An 11,104-nucleotide genomic window follows, 5' to 3' on the forward strand; every position below is an offset into this window, starting at 1 on the left:
ATTGTATTCCATATTCATTAGCACGCTTTCTTATTAACCATTCAAAATAGGGGAATAAACTTAGATCAACATGGTCTCATAGGCACTCTTGAAAACCGCGCACATGGTAAACACGCCTAAAGGTACGGATGTGGGGTGGGACGGGGCGAAGGAATAATTTGCAGTGGCGTGGCACGGTCGGAGGCGGAATGAGTGGTGTTCGGGAGTAATTCCTTTGCGGGGCAGACGCCGGGATACGCTGCAATAGGTGACACGGGGCACAAAGTCAATTCGATTCTGGGTCACAGGCAATGATCAAAGGCAGCTACCCAGGTAATGGCTCACTGGTCCGTGTCGCGGAGTAACCGAACGCTTCATTTGATTTGGATTTAGTTCAATAAATTGTCTACACAAAGTTTAAAATTTCCTTGCAGGTCATTAATCAGAAATTCAACGTGTATAAATGAGTATCTAATTTTATGACAATAATCAAATCGTCACTATATTTTATTCCAAATTTGGTGTCAAAGGGATTTTTTCTTAAATAGTACGTTACGACAAAGCCTACTTTGTTCGCTATTTCGCCCAGCATTTGATAATGTCCATCATAATATCTTTTACGCATCTGAAGTCCTAAAACTTACATTTTCCTTAGATGATATTTGTTACGTTAAAAATTACTGAAATGAAGGTAATATTCATTTACAATATTTATTTACTTTAAAATAACAAAAACCCGTTCACCAAGAGCACTTAGGACCGGAAATTGGACTTTTTTGGGCTGAAAACACTCTTTTACGATAAAAAATTGACCTTAATGCCCTATTTGACCGAAATTTTGTTTGTTTTGATGTATCCGTGACCATTCATGCGGCAATGTTTCATTGAGACATGGTCCCCCGATCCGTTTCATCCCACACAGCGCCGACCTGCACTGCCACGCCTCTGAAGTATAGCCCGCACCACTTCCTTCAGCCAGCTAGATATTTCCCCTCCAACCCCTTCCTGCTTGTCCATGGGAAAAAGATATACATGTAAATTTTGCTTAATTGTACATTTTTTAAAGATTCTTTCAGACAGGGATTATTCCAGAAACTTTTTTCAATGCAAATAATCACACCTTTGTTGCATGCTGCATTGAAAACATTTTATCAGAATATAAAATTAATTAATGGCTAGATTCAACCAAAAATTTAAATATTTTATACGCGTTTTGCAAAAATATTATAGCGTCAGTTCAAATTTTGACAAAACAAAGACAGCTATCTATTTCAATAGGAAACATCAAAAATGGAATTATCCATCGAATGGTGCAGAAGCCGAAGGCGTAATTATATCCATCACAGCCCTCCACTCTCAACCGAAGGAAAAATACAAACCTAAGTGTTCTTGAATAAGGTTTTATTCGATAAAAAAAGGTTTACCCCCCTCTACCTTCGCAAACGACGGATCGATATTAAATGAGAGAACGCGACTCTGGCCTTGAACTCTGTCGTCATTTCTATAGAATGCACTCAGATTTGAAATTACAGAGAGCGAAGCATTTTATGCTCGAAATCAAATGGAAATCGGAATGGCGCCTGATATGCATTTAGTCCCGGCGGAAATAGAGGTTAGAGTTCCATCGGCTTTCTTTTGTCTTCCTGATTACAACTACCTACCGATCATTTGCTTGACAAGGTTGTAACTGACATTCCCGTCGACGGTACAGTAATGAAGAAAAAAACTGATTTGAAGTCAAATCTATAAGAGAAAGCCGGTTTCCGTATACTTTTGCGACACAGAAAGCCAATTGTTACCTCGTTACAAAATAACTTGCCGTAATACATCGGCTCTATGAGGTCCAATGTATATTTCCAAAAAGTCTCCGCAACTTTGAAATCAAACATACTAATGTGTTTGTTCGACGAATCGTGCCTTCTAAATCACGAAAACATGAATTTGAAATTATTTAATGCATGTATAAAGTTCATGAGCATGATGAAATTTATTCGTGAATCTCAATTGCTAATTATATCTAGCTTCCTAATTATTATAATATATGGATACCCGTAAATATTTTTCAAATCTTACGTAAATTGAATCTTATTTTATGAAAGCAAAAGTAACACTCTACTACACTTAAAAATAAAAAATAGCTGAACAAAAGAGTCAAAAACAAAAAACATAGCCTGTTAATATATTGGTGAGAATCCATAATATAAATGAAATACAGTGACAGTATATAGACCCGGGAATGAAACGTACATAAAGTTAAATACCCCATTTACACTTGTTGTTTCCTCGAATACCCGATTTCGTATACGTTGACATCATATTCACCGCCATTAACGATGAGTTAGCTTGAAATAATTGCATCGTGCGAGGGAAAAAATGCCCTCATAACGTTTACAAGGTAAATAATTTTTGTGCTACGTGAAAACCGTGAATCTACAATCGTGTCAACATTAAGAGTAAAAGAAATAGCAATTGCTAGTGGCGATTTTAAAGAAATAAAGTCGAGGGACCAGTTTCCATGACGATAGATGGAAGGGGAAGCAACAAGGACTCCGCTCCATGGCAATATACGCTGGATTTTTCACGTGATCCCTCTCACAGTGAAACATTCAAGATGTAATGATGAACGGTGATGAGGGTAATTGGAGTTTATTTGCACGAAATTAAATCACTAGAGAAAGATCATGCCTTCAGTCACACCAACAGTCCCTTTAAAGAATTGGGTATAAATTGCCCGAAATTGTGAGTAATATGCGCATTTCGGCGGAGTAATATGCCATATTTACTTCAACCGCATTATTAAATTATTTAGCCGGAGGGATTGCTAAAATTCCTTATCAAAGTTCGATTACTGATAGTTTCTCGAGTAAATTTATGAAAAAGATTCATAAGTTATAACTGAAACTTTTAATTTCACATACATATTTCTCAAAAATTATTTTTTTTAAACCATATGCGTTCCCATATATTTTATTAATATATTTTTTATTTTAAATTTAAGGCTTTTATTATAATCAACGGTTTTGAAAATTAACATATGCAAATAAAATAACCAAGGCTGCAAATACATTTTACTGGTAAGAGCAGGAAGGCACTATACATGATTCGTTCAATCTCAGCCTTATTCGTTCAGTGTGTCAAGACAATTGCCATGAATAAGTCAAAAGAGACCCTTCTTTTTTAAATGAAGTTTTAAAACTATTTTCAGATAGTTTTACCCACCCCGCCATAAAACTATGCACGGAGAGCCCTGATTCAATGCAGACTGCCGCAATGAGGAAAGGTGGAACTACAAGAAACCCGTGCAGGGTAGCACATTATTGAAACCTTGACTTTAACCTCCAATGTGTGCCTCAAATGAGTGCGGTTCCTTGTAAATTGAACTTTACATTACCAGAAAAAAACTTTAATGTTTTAATAACATAAATAATGTAAACCCATAGGTGATAAATCTTATGAATGGAAATAAATGAGACACAAAGATACGTCACTGGAACATTCAGAATTCCACCGGTTAATTCAAAACGAAATGTACCTGCGATGATTTTATTATTACTATAATACACGGCAATTGAAGATTTTCCTCTACGCACTTTCAAGGTAGAATATCAACATTCTCTTCGATAACACATGATATTTATGCTTTTTGCACTTACTTTATTATATTATATCATCATTTTTGCAGTCGAAACTACACGAATAAATGTAAAACTGGGGTAAACGTTAGTTTTATGCATATTTTTCCTAACATTCTGCGCTAAAATGAACATAGTCCACGAATGACTGTAAAAATTGGTTCTTACCATAGGATGCATTAAAAAATTTAACTGTATCACGGACAAAGCTGTGAACACAATGGGAAATCATGATGTTCCGTAGCGGTTATTTTCGCCTGGCAGTGAAAGCCCCTCCAAAAGAAGGATTATGGTTCGAGTACAAAGAAATATTTGGATTCACATCTCCAGGTTACATGAATAAGATTATGAGGCCTTAGGACATAACTGGAGCGATCTTTTTTTTTTTAAATTCCAGCCTCGCTTCCCTGCCTGCCATAAGAGGATAAACAATTTATCGCTCCAATTTCCCTCCCATCCCAACTCTTTCTCAGGCAATAGAGCATCTTCCCTTCCCACAATTCCCAGGCCGTAAACACCACCAACCCTCAGAGCACGCGCCCAACATAAAGAACGAAAGACACGCCACAAAGTGATAAGGCACGGCCTTTGAGCACGCTCGTGCTGAACTTCATGCCACCGCAGAGGTTAATGTAGTTGCGCATGGTGGCCATGTTGCTTGCGCTAGGGTAAACTGGATGCTCATCCCATATTTGAGCACTCTCGGAGGAGGTATCACTTGACACGGCTAGCTCCACTTCAGATATACGGGGTAACTATAGTTTGTTGGGCTCGATGGCAGATGACGTCATGGAAGTCCTGGCAACTGACAGGCTCCAATAGGTCACGTATAAACTCGATTTATATCCACAAAGGGGCATTTCAATCGTGTTTCAAAGAACTTTGCATCGCGGCGAGATATGCTTAGCGATCAAATTATTCTCCTTTTTTGTAATTAAGTACTTGATATCGCAGAGAATAAAATCGAATAGATTAGGTTGAGAAATTACTGCAAAAAAGTTGAAAAATTACTGTAAAAAAATTGAATAATACGACATATTTCATAAATGCGAAGACAAATTTTTGCTAAAATATTTTAAATAATCCTATTTTTTCCCATTTTCCGTTAAATTCGGATCACTCTCCCGTCAGCGCCGCGAATAGCCATATTTTTAATCCATTCCATGGGGCGATGGGCGACAGAAGAATTCTCTAACATTGTAACATTCGCAATCCTAACGCTCATACGTATAATTGCGGTTGAGTCAACATTCAAGTATGTTTTCCCTGTACTTTTTGCTAAACTTTCTCTCATAATTTTTAACTGTCCATTTTTTCATGTTCTTATTTCTCCAGTGTTGTTTTTGGTCGAGTGTAATGTGAGGGGGTGGGGGAGGGAATGGTCTGTGGGGGGAGGGGGAGGCGTAGTGAAGGGAGGGGGGGCATAGATCCCACCCGCGGGCAGGCTCAGAGGGAGGCCTTTTCATTTTTTATTCAAAACCGCGAACGCGATAACTCGCTCTTTCCGAAGTCACCCCGGCGGAGAGAGAATGAGACAATTTCGACGCTACCACTCGACACTTTTTACGTTTACGATTGCCAGTGGAAAAACATTAGCAGCCGAAAAATCGGATAGCCCATTCCCGGCCGAAAGATTTTATCCGTTGGAAAAATCATGTGCCGTATTCGCCCAATTTTCACGCTTATTATGCGGAGTAGGACTTAGTTTGGTGAAATGGAAAGGCGCACAGCAGAGAATGACCGCCTGATGTTTGCCTTTGCGCTGCATTCAATGTCAAAAATAACTGGGATTACTGCAAACTTACTTCGCCGATAATTGCAGTAGTAATCGCATTTGGCAACACACTGTCGGATGGCATAACAGGAGGGGTGAGGTTGAGATATTATATCGTAATCATTCTACCTACGCCAAAAATATTAATCACTGAGATAAGTAAGAAAAGGGGAAACAAAAAATCTTCCCCGAAAGCGGCTTTAAGGAACGTTGATTCCAAATTAATAGGTTCCGAATAAATTTCTTGACAGAAGACAATATAATTAAAATGCTTAATAATTCTTGACCTGCACATGCACATCTGCTAACAATTTTTTTAGTGACATGAAGAGGCCTCGACTCCGTCTGCTGATATTCAGGGCTCCCCGCGGAACCTCAGGGTCTTCCTTCTATAAAAATATGAAGAAACGTAAGAAAGGCCACACAAAGCGTCAAAACTTCACATCGCGTTCTTTATCCACTCTATCCTCAATGAGCCGAAATCAAATGTCGTCATTACCTCCAGGAAAGTGGGGGGGGGGGGGGGGTAACATTCGCCATTCTTCATCATAAAATAATAATAGAATGGCTGAATGAAGAAATCTTTTTCATTTTATTTAACTTATCTCTCTCTCTTCCATCTACCGAATTCTTCACAGGAATAACAATTTTAGGACTGAGTGGATGATTCCTATGTGAGTAGGTGATACAGTTGAGAGTCGAGGTCTGGCAGGGACCACAATTTTGCTTTGTTTTCCTCCTCTTGGTCTCCCACGGGAGAATTTTCTCTCGAGGATAGAGTGGATAAAGAACGCGATGTGATGTTTTGACGCTTTATGTGGCCTTCCTTACGTTTCTTTATATTTTTATAGAAGGAAATAGTTGCGCAAAGGGCAGCGTAGGCCGTCCCGTCAGTTTGTGCGATGCGTCTCCCGCCTCAAGGGAGAAAAGAAATACAATGGAAAACAAATATTACCATGGGAACGGAAAATGAAATACAAACCTTGGATGATGGGCCTGCTGGCAAAGGAAAAGGCACCTTTGAGAGCTATAAAATCATTTGGATGCTCTTCGCCAGGGGATTCAGCATCGCAGCCATTTAGAAAGATCAGAGAGCGAGTATTTGAAATGACGAACAAATAAAGAAGAGAAAATGTACCGAATAGATTTTGCTCATATCCCCTTTGGTACCCGACGAGTCAAAAGGCAAATAATAAAAGCATATTGTTAAAATCAGGTATTAAAAGATATGAAACTTTCTTCGGGATCGTGAGCCTTATTTCAATCGTGATTGCTATTCTTATGACCGAATGAATTTCCGAGGACTATGGAGTTACCAGTGGTAGGAAATCTGGGATCATTCCATTGTTCATTACTGATAACAAGTATAGACGGGGAATGTTGGGTAACATTGGAGTAATCCATAAAATTCTTCTTTCTCTCAAATAGCACATTGCTTTCCGGGCCAATCCTATGCGGTTATGAATGCCAAAACTATTTATAAGTATGTAGTAACAGCTGTAATTTTCAAATTCGCTCATAATTGTTATGCAGTCCAGGAAATAAGCTCCTGCAAGAAGTTATTTACCTAACAACATCTATTGAAAGGAAATCATTTACTGCCTCATACGTCGCAAAGTCCTCGAATGTGAAATTTATATCACTAGTTGGTGAATACACGTAAGTAAATATTTGATCGCTCATAAATAATTTATTTGATAAAAAATTGAAAAAAAAGGTTCAATTTTAATAAATTCCACCAGCAAACGTCCTTTGATTTAGTGTAAATTATGTTTAGAGGAATACGTGCAAGCTAGAATGCTAATTTAAAATAATAGAAACTAGATTACATTATACCTGGAAATCAAATATCTAATCCAAAAGTTAAAGTTCCATACAATAAAATGTCCAAACATTGGCAAATGTTCCACATTAAACTATATTTACGTGAAGTATTGTGATCGGGATCAAGAAGTGAAAGACTCACTATTTGGAAATATCTTCTATTGAGAGGAATTCTTCCACGTTTATCATTTTTAAATAATCAAATTGAGCACAGGAAAAAAAAATCTAATAAATTTTATTTTTCCCTTCGCCTCTGGACTGGAATGCGTGGAAATGAAATTCTCATGCTACAAATACAGAACAGGAGTGAGTGGCCGCGAGGCTCACACGAAAGGGAATGGAAGTCGGAGAGCAGACGGGGTTGGCCACGATGAGGGGAAAGGGCGTGGGTGTAGGGCCCGAGTGATTTTGAAAATTCAATACCGGATAACGATTATTTATTGCATCGATAATTGGTGATAACCATAGCTTGTGCCGCGACGATAAAGGTCAAACCCGATAAAACATCAGACCCAATTAAAAATCGAATCCGATATTTTAATCGGGCAATTATTCATAATATTCGGGCAATATCGGAATACATACCGTGATATTTTATTGAACACAAAATTTCCTCTACCCCACACCGATACATGGAGATGAAGCTCTATTGCTCTTCTCCCCCTCTGTATATAAATTATAATAATTATTTTTTATTTTATCAATGTATTCGGCACCTTATCGGTACCGGAATTTATATCGGAGGATACATCGTTGCAATTATCAAGAGGGTATTTTGATGGGAAGTGAAAATATATCGGGCCCAATAGATCGGATGATCATTTATCGTCAATTTTTAAAACTCAATATCGAGTTCCGTATACATACAAATATCGTGATATTTCGCAACATCTATGTATCGCGCTCTTAAGAGATGTAGGAATTGAACAGGAGAATGAAGAGAGGGTGAGTACAAGGAGATATTATAGATGTTAAAATTGAAGATAGTGTGATGGGTGTAGGCAAGGAAAATATTTTTTCCGCGAGTGGTGCTGATTCCCAGCGTAAACGACGCGTCGGTTAAATATTAAACCTCGCAGTCCCAAAAGGAATTAAAAAGGCATGGATCTCAAAGCGCTTTCAACGGACGATATACTTGATCCATAAAATCAAATACTTCCAAGCAGAGTGTATCTTAATCTAGTTCGGATGTACCCTCGTGAATTGCTAAGAGGGACCGTTTCTAACCGACAGGGGGTATCGGTGTGAAAGGGGAGTTTATTGGGCGGTCAGAAAGGGAAAGAAGAAGGTAACGCACATATTTAAGCATAGAAAAGAGAAACCTCCCAGAGTATGCAATATATAGTTACAATAACTTATCAAACACTACGATCACGTTAACATACACCCACTGAAACAAATAATTTATTGCTAACACGCATTAGGCAAACATATATTTGTATTAAATATCTCCACTCGTCTCTCAAGTTTAACTACTTATATTACAAAACGAAATACCTACATCAGTAAATTTAAATACATTAATAAATATGAACGAAAATTTATACAAATTTAATAGCATGATAATTATTGATTTCCCGTATTTTACCGCATATTTTTAAAAATTAATACCGTAATTTAATTAATTAAAAGACACCACTCATTCATGATTGCGTAATTGCAAGGCTACAGCTGTGAAATAACTACTAAATAATATTATGAAGAACATTATAAAAATGACAATAATTCCTCGGCTCTTTAGATGAATTTTCAGAATGAAGTAATGAGGAAAACACGGAAAATATGAAGTACTGAAGTGTCAATTCGTTTATTACATTATGCGCGAAGTCAAGGCCGAAAAATACAGCGACAATCCATCATATAATAGATATTACTTCTTTTATTTTAAAATATTTGACTATTATAGAGTGCCCTTGTCTGACATGATGGAAACATAACCTGACCTAAGACAAACCAGTGTCCTAGGCAGCAGTGTCCATTCAGGGGTGATTATAGCGGAGGTGGACGGCCAAATCTCCCCCAGAATTAGATTTTGGATACGAGGGAAGGGGTTTACAATAACATCCCACCCACGCCTCCGCCCCTCCAACGTCTCCAGGGAAACGATTCGTCTTAGCTCCTCCGTCTATTCTCTCGTCCTTTGCCGCTGCACATCCATAAGTTTATGACGACAGACAGGCAAGGGAGACCCACCTTCCTCCAATCGCCCGCGCCTCCTAGTCACAGTGCGGACTCATGCAAAGCATTCACACCGAAAAAAAATCCTTCAATGAAGACGTCAATATTCTTAAGAAGACAAACCATTCCTCTCGATCGCTCGAATTTTATCTTTTCAGAATCATACTACTCCTCTCAAACTTACGTGGTCACCTTGAGAATTTCACGAGTACACTCATATCAATGTAACGTCGAGGCTCGGAGGCTAAAGTCTCAGGTCGCACGCTTTAAAGTGTGTGTTATGGCCCTTGGTGCCGGGAGGCGAATACTCAAAAAATGTCAAGGAGCTTATTACAATGAAATCATTGAAAACTTCCGTATATTATTTTATAACGTTGTGTTCCTGAGGAGAGTTGACTAGGTAAAAATAGGAATTATTTTGAAGGTTTGTGTTATGGGGATTAATTTATCTATGAAGATTTTTATCCATGAATTATAACTTCATCAGAAAAAGATGATGTTTCATGTGCCGAGGATTGATTTTTTTTATAAAGTGGTGGTTAAGATATTGGTGGCAAAAACCTATGACTATTGAAGAAATGTAAGACTTAAAAATTGAACTGTTTAAGTTTAATTTGTGATGAGAACAATATGACTTAAGACGACGCAATTATTAAATTAAATGCAGTATTTTCCCCACATCTAATTATGAAATTTTCGTAAGCCCATATATCTGAAAAGACAGAGCTAGCAGGCGCACAAGAGTAGTCGGGGAAATTGGAATGGTAATGTGGGGCAGATGTGGTATTGCGAGTCTGGAATAATTACTCCGGAGGGAAAGTGCACAAAATACCCTCTCCCCCACTTTGTGAAACAGAGGGCAGTTGATAGTGAGAGGCAGGGGGTGGGTAAGCAATGTAATAAATAATGTAACGCAATGAAAGAGAGATGGGAAAAGGAAAAGAGTGGGTTAGATAAGACTCGGGATTTAAACTCCATCGTTGCTCCACAATAAGGCATGGATAAAATAACCATGCCCTCATTTCGGTATCAAAAAATAAATAAAACCGCGTAATATAATTAAAAAATGAGCGCTATAAAAATTTACAGTTGTCCATTTTTCATCTCCATTTTTAATTAAGCACGAGGCAATTCATGGGAGAATGGAAGGTGGGTTTGTGGAAGAGGGACACTGGAGAGGTTTGATTGTAAGAGGAGCGTGAGAGGGAGAATGGTTTGCTGACAAGGAGCATAGAAGAGCTGTCTTCGTGTCTCGACAACAAAGAAGGCAAATGGCACAGATGCAGCCTCACTTGAGAAAATCCCCCGCGTTGAGATAATGATCCGTTTTTGAAGAATCTGTACGATTCAAGAATTAGTAGAAGACAGCTGGGTTTCAAATCTCTTAAAAAATAAAAGAAACGTGCAGCAACGTTCAGAACCGACATATTCACCGACTGATTTGAATTTTTTTGTCAAACGTGTCTCATTGTCCGTGGTGTAAATAGCAGAGCAAGGAGCTGAGTGACTTGATCAGTTTTCTTCACAAGGTCTTTACAAGAAATAACTTTTCGTAATCTACCTCATAAGCACCGCCCTCGGGGGTTATTCCATATTTAAGAATGAAACTGACCACATTCGAACAGCTCTGAACATCCAAATGAACCGTGCAATACAGGCTTCAACAATACAGGGTGGGAATGAACCATTCCTGTGGAAGTGAACAGTTGAATTTAAC

The sequence above is a fragment of the Ischnura elegans genome, chromosome 4, assembly GCF_921293095.1.
Source record: "Ischnura elegans chromosome 4, ioIscEleg1.1, whole genome shotgun sequence".
Lineage (NCBI taxonomy): Eukaryota > Metazoa > Arthropoda > Insecta > Odonata > Coenagrionidae > Ischnura > Ischnura elegans.